Here is a 17,867-nt window from a genome sequence, read left to right on the forward strand (position 1 = left end):
CTCCCTCTGACTTCTATCTCTTCCCAAAACTAAAACTCTTCCTTGCTGGTCAGCATTTTTCTTTGAATCAAGAGGTGAATGCAGCTGTAGAGGGAAGGTAATTGCTCAACAGTGCAGGCATCGCATTGTATTGACCAGGCAAACTGCATCTGAACCAAGTATACAGCATTGGGCAGATGAGGGTAATGTTATCTCTGAGAGTCAACATGGATTTGTTAAGGGGCGCTCTTGTTTTAGTAATATGCTAGCTTTTTATAATAAAGTTACAAGAGCAGTTGATGAGGGAAAGGCATATACTGCCATTTTCTTGGATTTAGCAAAGGCATTTGACAGGGTGCCACATGAAAAGCTGATATTTAAGTTGCAGCACATGGGTTGGATGTTAGGTTGGTCACCTGGATTCAGGATTAGCTGTTTGATAGATATCAGAGCTGTGTATGGTGGGGCAGTATCAAGGAGACAGAAGGCTGCAAGTGGGGTCCCACAGGGCTCAGTACTGGGCCCTATATTGTTTAACCTTTATATCAGTGACATTGTCAGTGGATTGCAGGGGGGAAAGTCAGTTGTTTGCAGATGATGTGAAGCTGGGAAAGGTTATTAGTATATAATACTATACTGGGATCTGTATATAATACTATACAGATGGGCATATAATACTGAGACGGAAGCTGACCTGCAAAGATAAAAGAGTTATCATTCCATTGTATAAGACCCTGATCAGACCACACTTAGACTATTGTTTTCTCAAATTTGGTCCCCAGGATTTGAAGGGGATAAATTAACTGTGGAAAGCATTTTTCAGAGGTGGATAAAAAAGATGGTTTCCGGACTGTGCAATGTTAGTTATGAGGATCGGCTGAGAGAATGTGAACTGCAGAGTTTTGGTAGACAGAAGAAGGAGAGGTGGTTACAGGGTTGACACTGGGAGTTCTTTCACTTGGTGGAACAGTGGGAAGGAGTGATGACAAGGGGCCATCCCTGGAAGTTACGAAAGGAAGTTGTGAGCAAGAGGGTGAAGAGTGGTTTCTTTGCATGGAGAGTGGTTGAACCATGGAATACATTGCCTGTTAGAGTGGTGAGAGCGAGAACGGTCAATGAGTTCAAGGAGTGCTATGATAGACTTTGTGTTTCCTAGGAAGGCCCTCCCATGATAGGTCTTGATAAATTTTGTGTTTCCTAGGAAGGACCTCCCGAGATGAGTCTTTTAACTCCATGGAGGCCTGAATAATAATCTACATGAAAAGAAAGTAACTAGCGTACAAATCAAGAATGATATGTATGAAATTGAAATAATGAAAAGCAACTGTAAAAACCTGGAAAATAGTTTACAAGAAGCAGGCTATACAATTGCTCCTTCACAGATTGAAGACCTCATTAGGTTCATCCAAATTCTAGAAGATAAAGACTTACCAGTGACTTTTCACTAATCATAGCATCTCATTTATGTATTGCCTAGATTAAATGTACAAGGATACAAATTAAACAAGAAACTTCTGCAGTTATAAACTGCATATCCACTTCTTTCTTATTGGAGCTTTATAAGATTTAACAGAGCTTGAGTAGGAGTTCTTATTCTTGCCCCCCTCCTTGGGTCATTCTGTAATATCCAATGGAATGCAGAAGGGAGAATCTTGACAATAGACTGGAAATACTGGATGTGTAATAAGGTTTATAAATGTTTATGCTCCATCCAATGGAACAGTTAGATGAAAATTCTTCCAAGATTTGGAGCCATATTTATATGGTGCCTACTACATCATAACAGTTGGAAACTGGAATTGTATTGAAAAACTGCACATTAGACAAAATAGGAGGACAACCCAGGAGTGGAAAAGTGGGATATGTACATTTAAAAACACATCTTGACAATGCTCAACTAATAGACATATGAATGATTCACAATCCTAATCTCCAGGCTTATACTTACAAGGTATTAGTACCTGTCTTAATGGCATTTATGTCTCTTCTTCCTTATAAATACGATATTTCAGATAAAACATCTTGACATCAACATATTAGATCAGGGGTCGGCAATGTGGTCGATATCGACCCCTGGGGATTGATGTAGCTATCCAATGGATCAATAAAAGTCTAGGGGTCAATAAACACCTAAAACGATTTCGAGTAACACCTAGTAAACATTTAACTATTCATCAAATACATCCTTCTCATTAACTATTCCCAGTAAATCAATAAAATGTAAGTAAAGTTTTAATGTTCTTTATACATTTCTTTAAGTATTTTCTTTAAATTTCTTCAAATATTTCTTATCAAGAAGCAGAAAGGAAGCAAAAGGGTGAAGGAATTGTTATTTTTAAATTGAGAAATTTATTATTGATAACATTTAGCTTTTGACAGGTAGTGCCTGCATGCAATCAACAATGAAACAGTTACAGCACAGCAAGCTCTTGAATTTCAGGGAGGGGTGGGGAGAGATTAACTGGAGTGTTCGAAAGGAAAAAAAGAAGAAACAAAGGACCACAAAAACAAAAAAACATCAAATATTTTATATACCGTACAACCACAAAGACTGTGTAAGCTGCCAATGTCTCCTGATCAGTTCTGCAGAGCTGTGAAAACACAGTCAGCAATTTTATACATATTTATATAGTCAGCAGCTTGAGTCTTCAAGTTTACATCCAATATTCCTTATTAAGTTCCCCCTTGTTTATTCAATTTTTCAATCATAAAATTATCATGTTAAAATGAACAAGAGCTGACCTTTCAAAAGAAGAAAAACTGCAGAACATTAATACAAATGTAAATAGACTGAAATTAACATCATTAATGAGAAAGTGCAATGGTCAGCAATATGTTCATATTATTATTAAAGATAAAGATAAATTAATCACATCTGTTCCATTTCTGTTTATGCAAATGATATGTCACAATGGAAACATAAATTATGAAAGAATTAGCTTATAAAGAAGTGGATAAAACATAGTTTTGTGATTTAACCATCAAACAACTCAAAGGATTCCTATCTTGGAGATGTGTGAGATGCTTAAACAAAATTTGACAAACTAATATTAGAGGCAGATTTTAACATGTCTTCTAGTTGTTTGATAAGATTTAATTAACAAAGGCTTGGTATTAAACAAATCACAGTGAAAAACTAAGTGGTAAAGAATGCAGCAGATGAATTTAAGCTTCTTCAATTCAGGTTCTTATTGAAACAAAAAATTTATGCAAGAGAAAAATTTACAATACAAATGAAACTAGTTCATACTGAAAGTGTTGACCAATAAATCTTGAACTTACAAGACAGAAAGAGACTAGAGATTAAACAATTCAAATATGTCTGATATGTTTGTTGTAGAATTACCACTACTACTCATTTTTTGAAACCATCAGGCTGAAAGCTTAAAAAAAAATAAAATAAATAACTTGCTTTCTCAAGAATCAGTTTTTACTAATTTTCTCACCAGTTACAATTAGATTAGAGAAATTTTAGTGAATGGTTAAAAACAAAATTTGTTCAATTTACTTAAGTATAAAGAGCTAATAAGCTTCATTTCGGCAATGAAAACATTACTTAGAAAATTTGGAAATTTAGAAATTTTTAGAAAATTACTAAGAAAATTTGTTCAATTTGCACATCAGCACTTAAAATTCATGTCACAAAAGGCAACATATCATACTTGACAAGAAATTATCTTCTTGTTTTAATCCTGTACCCAAGCATAAGCAGGAAATATCTTCATGACCAGTCTACTTGTATATAAGGACTGTTGACTTCATCTCAGGTTGTTGAGAATATCATATACTTAAATGCAACATCTAATATTGATAGGTCAAGGCACCATATTGATTACATCCTGGCTCTCCAATGGTGGAGGACAAGCATCTCTGATATGCATACTTGTCCTGGAGCAGACTGTGATACAGACCACCAGCTAGTAAGAGCCAAAGTAAGACTAAGACTCTGAAACCTTCCAAGTCAGACATGTTCCACTAGACTGGGTGTCAGAATAATTTCTAGTTGGTTCACAGAAGAAACATCAACTCAGTTAGATGATTTTTTTGGAGACCAGGTGAGGAGAACTCACCAGAAATGCTTTGGAAAGGAGTCAAGGTTATATTAAAGGATATAGCCAAGAAGCATCTTGGCCCAATAAGAAGACCAAGAGACCCATGGATATTAGATTCAACATGGGATCTAATCAAAATGAGGCAGTTGGTTAAACAAAGAGACAGTGAGACTAAAGAATATAAGCAATTATATGAGACACAATTATGAAAGGATGTTTTGTTTAGTTTGTGACCTAAAGCACAAGTTTAAAGCTCAAATTGAATGTCATTAAAGACAGGAATGGAGCAGTACTAACAGAAGAACTGGAAGTCAAAAACAGATGGAAAGAATACTGTGAGGAACTGTACAACAGACAGAGAGGATAAAGAAAATTTGGAGGAGTCCTCTCATCAGGAAAATTCCAATTTGGAACTCCTCCACTTAGGCATGAGGATGAGAGAGCAGTTAAAAGCAATAAGGCCCCAGTTGCAGATGAAATCCCAGCAGAGTTAAGGCTATAGTGGATGGAAGGATAAGTGTTTCATAAATTGATTACAAGGATATGGAAGACATGATCATGGATTAGAGACTGAAAGAAATCAGTTTCATACCACTACATAAGAACAGAGATATGAAGGATTGCAAGAACTATTAGTTTAATATCTCATGCAACCAAGATTTTATTAAAGTTCACTCTAAATAGGATCAAGGCCAAAGTTGAGGCAGTGATGTCTGAGGAACAAGCAGGTTTTAAGAAAGGTAACGTACCAGAGATCAGATCCTTTGTCATAGACAGATCATAGAAAAGTATAAAGAATTTAGACTCCCTATGGTAATGTATTTCACAGACTACTGTAAAGCTTTTGACTGTATTCAGAATGTGAAAGTGTGGAAAATAATGAAAAGAATGGATTTTCCTTAACACACTATCAGGCTGATAGCTAACTTGTACAGGGAACAAAAAGCCATGATAAGAACAAGCATTGGATTAACTGACTGGCTTCAAGTTGGAAAGGGAGTTAGGCAAGGATATCTACTTTCTCGTCACTTGTTTAGTATCTATGCTAAGGACATCATGTGTGTGTGTAACATTGGATGAGCTCAAGAGAGGAATTAGGTGTAGATTGAGTAGTAGACTGATCAGTAATCTTCTGTAATGACAAGGAAGAACTAGGTCAAATTCTTGACAAAGTTAACAAAGATCAGTATGAACAGAGGACTTCAGCTCAATCCTAGCAAGACAAAGATTATGGTTCTCAAAGGAAAGCACCTGCAAAACAAGTGTATCTTAATGGAGAAAGACTTGAGGTAGTCAGCAAGTTCGAGTACCTGGGCTCCATTATTAATGTGAAGAATGCTCTTCGAAAGATATCAGTGGAAGATTAGGAATGGCTAAACCAACAGTTAGAGACTTGTCTGAATGGTGGAGACAGAGTTGTAGTAGGTGCCCTCCACTAAAACCTGGAAGGATGGATCTGTCTCCACGGGAACAAAGTTCGGGATTGTGGATGCAGCTGTTTTTCCAACAGTGACTTATGGATGTGAGATTTAGAAACTAAAGAAAAAGATAGCTGCTTTTGAGATGGGATGTTACAGAGGCTGTTGAGGATATCATGTGCTGAAAAGCAAACAAATGGATGGATGCTAGAAAGGATCAGTAGAACCTTAAGGATATTGAGAGAAGAAAGTTGAAATACTTTGGACACATTGAAAGGATGGAAGGAGGACTTCTCAGAACAGTAATAGAAGGTTCCTGGAAAAAGAGGAAGGGGTAGACCATCGAGATGAATAGTCTGTTAAGAGTGACTGATGTTCACCGAGTTGAAACTTCCTGAAAAAGCATACAACGAGACCACATGACAAGGACTGGTGTGGCACATCACCGGGCATCTGAGTGACCATATGGCATCTGTTGATGTCCACCGAACAGATGGATGGACAGAAAAAGAGGAAAGGGTGCACTGTCAATGAAATGGGATAGATGGTGTGTCTGGAATGACTGATCAGTCACTCCAGACACACCAACAGAGTTGAAGCTTCCAGAAAAGCATACAACAGGACCACAAGGCAAGGAATGGTGTGGCACATCACCAAGCATCTTAGAGACCATAAGACATCTGTTGATATCAGATGAACTGATGGATGGACTTCATTTTAGTTACCTTAGCAACTTATGTTGATGTTTTGTGGAATTAAAGAGTCTAAAGCTAATAATTAACCGACTAAGTTTATTTAGCTAATTAGATTACCAAGCCAATATTTTTCCTTGGTTACCAAGGCATCTTCATGAGCATAAAGAGGTATATATTGAGCACATGCATACAGGCACACCAGTATAAACACCAACTAATTGTAAAAGGCAGGCTCCTACAGTCCTCTAAGGGAGCAGTGATGGACACTTGCTGAAGGTCTCAAAATGATGGTCTTCCAGATTTTTGGAATTTGATGCAGCTGAATTTTTTAAGTTTGGGGAACATTGTAGTGTTGCGGCAGATTCCGAAACTAGTCTCTCTGATTTGCCAGCCTGGTTGGCTGAGTGGTTAGCACATCCGCTCTCCAGCCAAAAGGCTGAGGGTTCGAGTCCTGCCGTGGGCATGGATGTTTGTGATTGTCTGTGAAAATACTAGTGGTGGTGGTAGTTGGAGGTAGATGGTGTTAGTGTAGATCAGGGCTGTCCAAAGCACTGCCAACAGGCCGCAAGCAATTTTGTGCGGCCCACCTGTGGGTTTTGATTTTCACAAGCGAAAATATAAAATAACAATCTTATTTCAATTTTATTTGGTGCTTTTATTTACATCACAATATATCCACGTGTTTTTCAAATCATAGATGTGTCAGCGTTTTTACACTGTGTTTGTTCCAACACACATGCTCTGGGTGCTCCAGGGGAACGTGAGCGTGCGATTAGTGTTGTTCGTCTGTTCAGCTTTCGAGGTTGTGTCACTGCTGCTGCTCACCAAATTACTAGATATGCATTGTGATGCGGCCCTCGAATAATTTTTTTTTTTCTAATGCGGCCCTTGGATTATCTAAGGTTGGATAGCCCTGGTGTAGATGATGGTAGTTGCGGTTCATTGTAGTTGGTGGATTGAGCGAGTGGAAATATGCGAAAATATAAAATAACAATCTGAATCGAATGTGTATTAGATATTTTAATTATATCACTAATCGATAATCTCGATGTTGGTAATTTTATTTGGTGCTTTTATTTACATCACAATATATCCACGTGTTTTTCAAATCATAGATGTATCAGCGTTTTTACACTGTTTTGTTCCAACGCACATGCTCTGGGTGCTCACGGGGAACGTGAGCGTGCGATTAGTGTGCAATTAGTGTTGTTCGTCTGTTCAGCTTTCGAGGTTGTGTCGCTGCTGCTGCTCACCAAATTACTAGTATGTATTGTGATGCGGCCCTCGAATAATTTTTTTTTCTAATGCGGCCCTTGGATTATCTAAGGTTGGATAGCCCTGGTGTAGATGATGGTAGTTGCGGTTCATTGTAGTTGGTGGATTGAGCGAGTGGTGGAGACAGAGTAGATGCCCCTCCCTTGACAAGTCTTTGGACTCCCTGGAAGTGTCATGTCATAATAATAATAATTTAAATCTGTTTCTGTACAGGAGGAAGGATTTTTTCCAATGGATCCAGTGGTCTGTATCCATGGAATGGTCTGCCACTCCAGAATGACTGTAATGTAGATGAACAAAAAAAGACCTTTCCTATCAACAAAACCTGCTCCTAATTACCATGAAAGATAAACAGCCTTCTCTCTCTCTCTCTCTCCCTCCCTGGTGTGTACTAGGTTCAGTGTGAGTGCTACTGCTTGTACTCTGGATAAACAGGAAGGTCGGTCAAAAAACAACTACAGGAATGTCAGTCTTATATCAACAACAATAAACCTGAAAATTCTGGCCTTGAACAACATGGAGTGGAGACTGACCACAATATCCTCTAGTCCAAACTCACCTTTTACATGGTGCCAGTTTAATGTTTGAGCAGTTATTTAAAGAGATCACTGAAGTACTTCTACACCATCCAAACTGAAATCAGAATCGATCACTGTTTATCCATTAGCAAATTTTGGGAGAGTCTCTTCCTCATAAATAGCATTCTTCTCTCCCCCCCTCACCCCAATCCCTTTTTTTTTCTTAATATAATGCTGTGTCATACAGTCTTTTTATTTATTTAAAATTTTGTTACTGTTTTTGTATTTCACAATTATTTTAATTTTAGTTTTAGCTTTAAATGCAATCTCATTTTATTTTGTAACCATATGTGTGGTAGCATTCTAGCATGTTGCTCAGCTTTGTATATAGGATTAACATTTTTATAGCTTCACCTTGTGACTATGCTAATGGAATGATATGATGATAGCCTGTTAATTTCTGGCCAAAATATTTGCAATAATAAAAATGATTATTCTTGTGGATGTGTGTGTCTAATAATCATTATTATCAATATATATATATTTCAGTGATCACACTACATTTTTTATTATTCAGTTATACAAAATACTGAAATAATAGTTCCTGACAAGTTTCGTAAATCGTAGTATTTACATCTTCAGGGGTTAAATAGTATAACTTAAAGTTTAAACAAGAGAATTAATAAATACAAATCATAACCGTCTGGCTATTCATAAACTCAAAAAATAGAATGCAGATATAAAACGTTATTGACGTTGAACAATACTGGACGATGTCACTTGTTCTTGTTCTCGTTCATACAGTCCGGGTTCAGATTGAGGTAGATTTTTTATTAGAGCTGTTTCTCCAGATCTTCCTGTCTGTCCTACATAGCAAATCCTGCAAGAGCAATGGATTTTGTAGACTCCTGGTTTTTTAAGAGGATGATGAGGTGTTTTTGGTGGATGTAGGAATCTTGAGATTTTTTCCATAGGAAGGAAGGCTACTTTTCTGTTGTGTTTGTTCATTAATTTGGCTAGCTTATCTGTAACATTTTTGATATAAGGAAGCGAGATTGCGTTTTTGTAATCCTGTTTTATTGTGTTGTTAGTTGGAGGCATTTTAAGGATTCTCTTGATGGTTTTTGTTTCATATCCATTCTGTTGGAGGATTTGTGTTAAGTATTTTAGTTCTTCATTACATCTTTCTTGTGTGCTAGAGATATTGTATGCTCTGTCTCGAAGCTTTAATTAAGCTTCTTTTTTGTGAAGGATGGTGGTGTGAGGTTGCATTTAGAAATCTTCCAGTGTTTGTCGGCTTCCTATATACTGAGAAGGAGAGTTTACTTTCTTCATTAACTTTTAATAGAATATCCATAAAAGGAAGTTTTTTATTTTCTTCTTGTTCTAAAGTGAATTTTATGGTGTTGTGCAAATTGTTGAGATAATCTTTGAAATTGATAAGTTCATCTGTTGTTCCATTGAATATGATGAAAATATCGTCCACATAGCGTAGCCATATTTTTGGTTTTTTATGGTAATTCTTAAGAGCATTGTTTTCAAATTTTTCCATAAATAGTTTGCAAATACCGGTGATAATGATGAACCCATGGCCAGTCCTTCTTTTTGTTCCCAGATTCTGTCTTGATAGGTGAAAAAAAGTATTGTTTATACAATGCTTAAAAAGATTTAAGATGTCTGGAGGGAAGAGGTCTTCTAGGAGATTCAAAATTTCTTGTCTCGGGACGTTTGTAAACAAGCTGATAATGTCTAGACTTGCTAAGATGTCTGTTGGACCAATATGTATATCTTTCACTTTATCTATGAAATGTTTACTATTTTTTATGAAGGAAGATGTTTCTCCTATATGTTGTGAGATCATGTTGGTGAGGTATTTCGCCAAGTTGGAAGTCGGTGAATCTCTTCCATCTACTATTGGTCTTAAAGGTATATCTGTCTTATGGATCTTTGAAACACCATATATTCTTGGTATCAAAGGATGTTTTGATTGTAAGTATTTTTTAAGTTCTTCCATCCAGAGAGGCACTTTTTTAATTAGATCATTTGTTTTTTTTGTGTGCATGCCAAGTCGGGTCTCTGTCTAAGGGTTTGTAGGTGTTTGTATCTTCCAGGAGACTTTTCATTTTGTTATCATATTCTGTAGCATTTAAAACAACAGTTGCATTGCCTTTATCCACTTTTATTATGACAATATTTTTGTCATCCTTTAACTTTTTAAGGCAAGTGTATTCATTGTAAGGTAGATTCCTATGAGGTAATCTACTTTTTAATAGTAAAGCTGTATTTTCTAAACAGATAAGATCTGCTGTGTTGTCCAGTAGATTTCTAATTCCTTTTTCTATTTGTGCTATGATATCAATTTTTGGTAGGAAACGTGGGGTTAAGGCAAAGTTAAAACCCTTAAGTAAAAGGTTATTTTCTTCTTTTGTTAGGACTCTTGAAGAAAGGTTAATAACTACTTTTGAATGATCTAGTTGTTTTTTATGTATTTCCTTCTTCTGAAGGAGTAAGTTGAACTTATGAATTAATGTATGTTTCTTCTGTTCTGAGATTGCTATTGCTTTGTTGAATGTAACACTATCGATGTTGTTCCATAGGTAGGATGGAAGAGATGTGGCCAATTCATTATGAAGAGAAAAAGTGTTATTACTAATTAATGCTAATTCAGCTCTAGTGACTGTAATTCTTTCTCTTAGAAAAGCTAGTTCCATTTTATGATAAATTCTGGAAGCCTTGTTTGTATGGAATATGCGTTTGATTTTGATGAATTTCGAGATGACTTCATTATCTCTGCATCAGATGAGGAAAATTAGACAGTTAATGAAGTTGAGATGTTTAATGCGTAGTTTCTCTAGTTGTATAACTTTATGCCAAAAGCACTCACCAAAATATATCTTTTGAACCAATTAGCCACAGAAGTCTATGCCTGCAATCATTATTATGTCAGCTGTTGACCTCACATCAATTGCCTTAGTATCTCATAATGTATTATGAGATACTAAGGCAATTGATGTGATGTCAACCACTTCTATATACGAGTTGCCTAGATGTGAAGTAACTTCACACTCACACTTGAGTGCAAGATTAAAATAAGAATATAATTTCTTGCCAAGTATAATATACATTGTAACTAAAAGGGAAAATCTTCCACAAAAGAGAGGATAACTTGGATAATGATCCCAGTTATCCCCCACCCCCCAAAAAAGTGTAAAATCTGACAATGGGGAGATATTTGTTAAATATTTGCTGCCAAATGTGATATGTAGGTCTAATCCAACTAATGGACTAAAGAGTAACTCAAAACATTAGAAATCAAAAGGATTTCTAATAGAAATTCGTTACTTAAGTTATTCAAAGTTCATAATTTATAAAACTTTAGGGAAAAGTTGTATAATAGCATAATGTAGTATACATTAAAAATCAATACATCCCAAATGGAGTGTTTATAATCAAAGAATAAAACATTTTAAATTTATATTATTTATTTATATTTGTAAAGGAAACTTTTACATTATAATGAATCTTAAAGATTACACAGGTAAGCTCAAGGCTTTATTATTAGATCGTTCCACTTACCTCCCCATTGATTACAATCCCACCAACTCACAAATTAGAAAACTCCATAGGCTCCTTAAGAAGGTCACTTCTTGGCCTGTGGAGATTACCAACAGACTAAAACCCTATAACTCTAGACCCCCCCCCGCATATATGGGCTCCCAAAAATACACAAAGAAAATGTGCCATTACGTCCCATAGTGGATGGCATTGATTCCCCCACTTACAAACTAGCCAAGCATTTAGCCAAAGCGCTCTCACACTATACTGGCAATACACCATCACACATAAAAAACTCAGCCCACTTCAAAGCCAGTATAGAAAACCTTACACTCCAACATAATGACATAATGGTCAGTTTTGATGTCTCCTCCCTATTCACGAATGTCCCCCTCAAAGAAACCTTAGAGCTAATTCAAGCTAAATTTCCTCCCAATATCTCAGCCCTATTTCAGTTTACAATGAACTCAGGCTATTTCGTTTGGCAGGAAAAATTCTACAAACAGATAGAGGGGACAGCCATGGGTTCACCACTTTCCCCACCCTTGGCCAACTTCTTCATGGAGATGTTTGAAGAGAAAGCCTTAAACTCAGCCCCACAAAAACCTACCATATGGCTTCGCTACGTTGATGATGTTTTCGCTATTTGGCCACATGGCCCGGATTCACTCCTCTCCTTCCTAACACACTTGAACAACCAACACCCTAGAATCAAATTCACCCTGGAAAAAGAGGAAAACAATAACCTCCCCTTCCTAGACACACTAGTCACCCGCCAACCTGATGGAACCTTGGTTTTCTCAGTTTATAGAAAACCCACCCATACAGGCAGATACATTCACCAACAATCCCACCCCCCCCTCACAACAATATGGAGTTATTAAAACATTATTCAACAGGGCAAAAATAATCTGTTCTAATGATCAAGCCCTAACCACTGAACTAAATCACATCCGTGACACTTTCTCAGCCAACGGCTACCCCCTCCAAAAAATACTTAACCCAGTTATCCACAACCCACCACCCCCTCCCCTTCACAAAAAAGATTACTCTAAATCTATCACGATTCCCTACATCAGAGGCACCTCGGAAAAAATCAATAAAATCCTAAAAAAACATGACTTGACCACTTGTTACAGACCACATAGAAAACTGGCATCCCTTATCCGCTCCACCAAAGACCAACCACTTCCCCTAGACCTACCTGGTGTATACCAGGTCCCTTGCAGCTGTAAACTGTCCTACTTTGGCCAAACAGGCAGGACAGCAAATATCAGAATTTCAGAACACAAGGATTACATCCGATTTTACCAGTACAGCCACTCTGGGCTTGCAGACCACGCTCTGGATACTCGCCACAGAATAAGATGGAAGAAAGCCACAGTAATACACTGCAGCAAGTTCAAGTATGAAAGACTATTCATGGAATCAGCCTCGGCCCTTAGGAACATGCCAAACCTCAACAAATTTGGATGCATGAAACTGCCCCAAATTTGGGAAACTTTTATCAGAAGAACTTCAGCCCAAAGGCCAAGAACTACCAATATAGCCCGCCAGGGGGCACCATCAGGACTTTAGGAAACGCTAGCTTCCTAGCCTCAGTCTCATTTGCTGTTATTAGTACTTGTGTGCACGTGTCTTGTAGTAAGTTCCCAAGAAGATGGCAATGTGACGTTCGCCGAAATATCGGAAAGTATATATTAAAGTTTATTTAATCTATATTTCTAGTATACGCTGTCAATTCCATAAATATTAGTTATCATGTTTAACCAGCGTATAAGCCTCTCAACAAGAACATTATAATGAAATATAGTAAATGGTGGGTAATAAATACATTTTTCTGAGCATTTATTAATATTTTGTGTAAAAATTGTACCACCAAAAATAACATAATGTACAATTAGTGGTACATGTACCACAGTTTGAGAAACGATGATGTATACTATTTACAAAACTGTATGTGAATCAGTTAAAAACACTACTTAAAAAGCAAAAAATGTTTTGCTTTTTAAGTAGTGTTTTTAAATGTTACCTAAAAATAATGAAGAATTTCTTTGTTTTTGTATCTGGCGAGTACTATGTGCAACTATTCTTATTAAGAATTTATTTTCTTTAATAACTAGTTTCATACAACATTTTCATGTGCTTCAAATTAAAAAAAAAAAAAAAAGATATTCACAGCGAGAGATTTATGTGACAACTGTCATTATTCGAATTAAACTTGCAGGATTTCTTGTTTTTAAAGACTGTGCTGACAAAATGGTCCAAATTTTCGACCAGGAAAAATCATTTATGAGTTATTAAATGTAGATGAAAAACACCTAATCATAAAATAAATTTAGTTTAATCCTTTATCCAATTTAATAATAAGGTGGTACACTGGTTGGCAACTCGTATAGGTAAATATGACCTCTCCATTGCTTCTACCTGAGTATCACCACTCTGGGTCTGCCTCCCACTGACAAGACCTCAATAAAGGTCTAAACCGGTCTGGGTAGTGGCCCTTCCCTTAATGCATAGCAGTATACATGTCTGCAAGGAGATGTGCTTTGCATTATAGGAGATACTGAGACAAGGAGTGATGAGAGCTTGGCAAGTTGCCAAGGGATGTACCATCTTACCTCAGTCCTAAAGATATTTTCAGACGCAAACTTTGTTTGCTTACACTTGGATAAAGGATTAAATTAAATTTATTATAGTGTAATCAAGTGCAAAATAAACTTCCAAAACCTAATCATGAAATTTTAAGTGATCATTAAATTGTGCACTGAATCGTGAATGAAGATCAAGAAAATGCATTACTAAATGTGACTTTTAGAAAAATGCCATTTAATACAAAGGCAGATGATCAATCATAGTATCATTCCATATAATGCAGAGTTACTTCTGAATTGTATAAGACCATGCTACTTAAATTAAAAATGCCAAAAATTATATTCTTGCTTAATCCTTTATCCAAATGTAAGCAAACAAAATGTACATGTGAAGTTTCTTCATGACTAAGCTACTTATATATAGAAGTTAATGACTTCACATTAATTGCCTCAGTATCCCATAATGCAAAGCACACATCCTTTAGGGTGTGGCTCTTCCCATAATGAATAGCATTATACACACTAATATACACAGTTAATGACTTCAGATTAATTGCTTCGGTATCCCATAATGCAAAGCACATATCCTTTAGGGTGTGGCCCTTCCCATAATGCATAGCATTATACACACTAATATACACAGCTAATGACTTCACATTAATTGCTTCGGTATCCCATAATGCATAACATTATACACACCTGAAAAGATGTGTTTTGCATTATGGGAGACTAAGTCAAATAATGTGAAGTCATTGGCTTCTACATACAAGTAGCCTAGTCGTGAAGAAATTTCACATGCAAACTTTGTTTTCTTATACTTGAATAAAGGATTAAACAAGAATATAATTTCTTGAAATTTTTAATTTAATTTATAACTGAGTGAGGAAAAAAAAGCTTTCTACACCATGCTCCTTATTAAAGGCCTGAAGTGACTTGAAAAAAATACTATGTTTGATATGTAAAGCAAGGTGCAGATAATCTGGGATAACCTTCCCCAATAAGATTAATTTTGTTACTCCTCTGTTTACTGTACTTCTGTGACAATAGTAAACAACTGAAGATCAAACATTTTCGATTGTAATGCTTTAATTCATATCAATTCACATTTGCTTGAAGTGTGGTGGATGAATAGAATGGGTTACAAAGTGTAGTTGCAAGTGCTTAGTGAATGAGTTTAAGAAGAGATACAAGACAAAGGATAGCGTGAACTTCCTGTAATAACTCTGAACACCATAAGATGCTTCTATGATAATAACAATAATAATCCTAGCTGTGTATTTATTTTATTAGTAGCATATAATATGATTTCCATCTCATATCTTTTAATAATGAATCATCTGAAGATAGTAATGATATACATACATACATACATACACTGCTTGGAAAGAAGTCAACAGATCCCCCCCCCATGGGCAAGGTGCATTTAAATTGCCATGTACTGGTATAAATTGAAAGAATATGATGCTCCCAAGTCATAGGCAACTGTGTCCAGGTGAAATGGCTGCGAGAAGGGAACTGAGGGAGTTTGAAAGAGGCATTGTGACAGGATGCCGTGTTGCAGGAATATTTGTTCAGCAAATTGTCGACAAATTGGGCCATTCCCAAGACAACAATCAGGATAAGATACCATACTGAGATGAGAGAGCAGGGAATAAATTGCATGTGCTACTTGCAGTGGACAACCCAGCATGCTCACCGAACGTGACCATAGGGTAATATGAAAGGATAATATGAAAAAACTGCCATTCGTTGGCTAACACACTGAATGTGGAGTTATGGACATCAACTGGAACATCAATCTGCACAAAAACATTCAGAACCAAATCTAACGACATGGGCTTCCATAGTAGGACTGCAATATGCAAGCTCCACATTAACCGAAGCAACATGCAATGTCTTCAGTGGTGCAGAGAGCATACATAATGAAACAGAAGTTTGGAAAGCAGTGTTATGGTGCAACACTGTCTACTGAGCAGATCGACAGGTGTGGGTGTGGCAGATGTTCAGTGAACATCTCTTACCAGAGTGTCTAATCCCAACTATGAAATTCGGAGGTTATCAGAACATTCTAGACAATGCAATGCTTCCTGCTTTGTAGTGTTTCTATGGAACTGACCATTGTCTCATTCAGCAAGACAATGCACCTTGTCATAAGGCTGCTACTATTACTGCATGGAACATTACCACACTTGAGTAACCTCCACAGAGCCCTGATCTCAACCCTACTGAACATCTATTGGAGCACAGGTGAAGTCAAGGGATGTCCAACCACAACAGTCCAGGACCTCATTATATGCCTACAAGAGGAATGATCCAAAATTCCTATTGATTGCTATCGTACACTTGTGGAAAGTATGCCCCATAGGATTGCTGCAGTCATGAAAGGAGATCCTACATCTTATTAAGGTGGGCATCATGGTTGTTTGTTCCTTACACTGTGGTGTCCATTGACTTCTTTCCAAGCAGTGTACATTATTTCGGCAGAAAGTGTAAGAATTAAGTGACTGGCATTTAATGCAGAAAAGAAACTAATTTCTGGCAAACTACAACAGAACATTAATAACTATTTTAATTAAAGATAGCCATTTAAGTCTATATAAGTTAGCAAAAATTAATATTTCATACATTAATATTATTAAATCATTAATTAATAATGCCCTTGACCTGGTTATTTAATGAAAGCCTTATGGTGGGTAACATTCCTAAGGAGTGGAAAGAAGGGAAAGAAGGCAAAATAGTACAACTCCACAAGCATGGTTCTAAGACAGAAGCTTTCAATTATAGACCATTCTGTATAACTGCTTTTGTAGTCAAGGTACTGGAGAGATTAGTTAGGAATAGAATACAATATTAGGTTGATGGGCATTGTATTCTTTATGATGGTCAGCATGGATCAGTGAAGGATAGGTCTTGTTTTAATCATTTACTTGCATTTTATAAGGTGATGAGTATGTTAGATAAGGGAGAATCATATATAGCGAAATTTTTAGATTCTGCAAAAGCACTTGATAGATTGCCACATGATAAGTTGGTGTACAAGTTGCAGACAATGGAATAGTAGTATATTGGTTAGATGGATTGCAGAATTGCTCTCTTAACAAAACCAGCAAGTTGTGTATGATGGAGCAGTGTCTCAAAAAAGGAGAGAAACGAGTGGCATGCCCCAGGGTTATGTTCTTGGGCCCCCTGCTGGTTAACAATTGCTTGTAAATGATATATCATGTGGACTGACTGGGGATCTTCATTTGTTAACTAATGATGGAAAATTGGAGAGTATTATAAGTAGCACTACATGTTAATTCCCTTCAGGAAGATCTGAATAGATTTTTTCACTTGGATAAAGAAGTGGGGGGGGGGGGTTGTAGTTTTAATGTTAGTAAGTGCAAGGTGTTACATTTTGGAGTGCAGAAATATAAGGATGTTTACTATATTTACTGTACTGCAGGAAGTGAATAAGTTTTGAGATTTGATTTTGGAGTGATGATGATGACTGACAGTAGACTGAAGTTTAGAGGGCATATTGCAAGTGTTGCAAAGATTGCACATCATAGTGCCAAAATGATAAGAAATACTCTAACATTTAGGGATAAAGAGATGGTTGTGCTACTGTATAAAGCACTGGTGAAACCACACTTGGACTATTGTGCTCAAATTTGGTCACCTGGTTTTCAATGTGATGTGGAAACACTGGAGAGGATCCAGAGAAGAGTGAATAAGACAATATCTGGAGATATTGTCTTATTCAAGAAAAGAGGTGACAATTTAGAGACATTAAAGTTAG

General features: G+C 36.6%; 1 protein-coding gene across 2 annotated transcripts in view; it reads right to left on the reverse strand.

Annotated features, from left to right (window-relative positions):
- LOC150095350 (serine/threonine-protein kinase dyf-5) overlaps positions 1–17,867 on the reverse strand; it is a 337,365-nt gene that overhangs the window by 48,603 nt on the left and 270,895 nt on the right. The gene's annotated exons all lie outside the window — the stretch shown is intronic.

The sequence above is a fragment of the Typopeltis vanoorti genome, chromosome 20, assembly GCF_054136105.1.
Source record: "Typopeltis vanoorti isolate ZY-2024b chromosome 20, IOZ_Tvanoo_1.0, whole genome shotgun sequence".
NCBI classification, from domain to species: domain Eukaryota; kingdom Metazoa; phylum Arthropoda; class Arachnida; order Uropygi; family Thelyphonidae; genus Typopeltis; species Typopeltis vanoorti.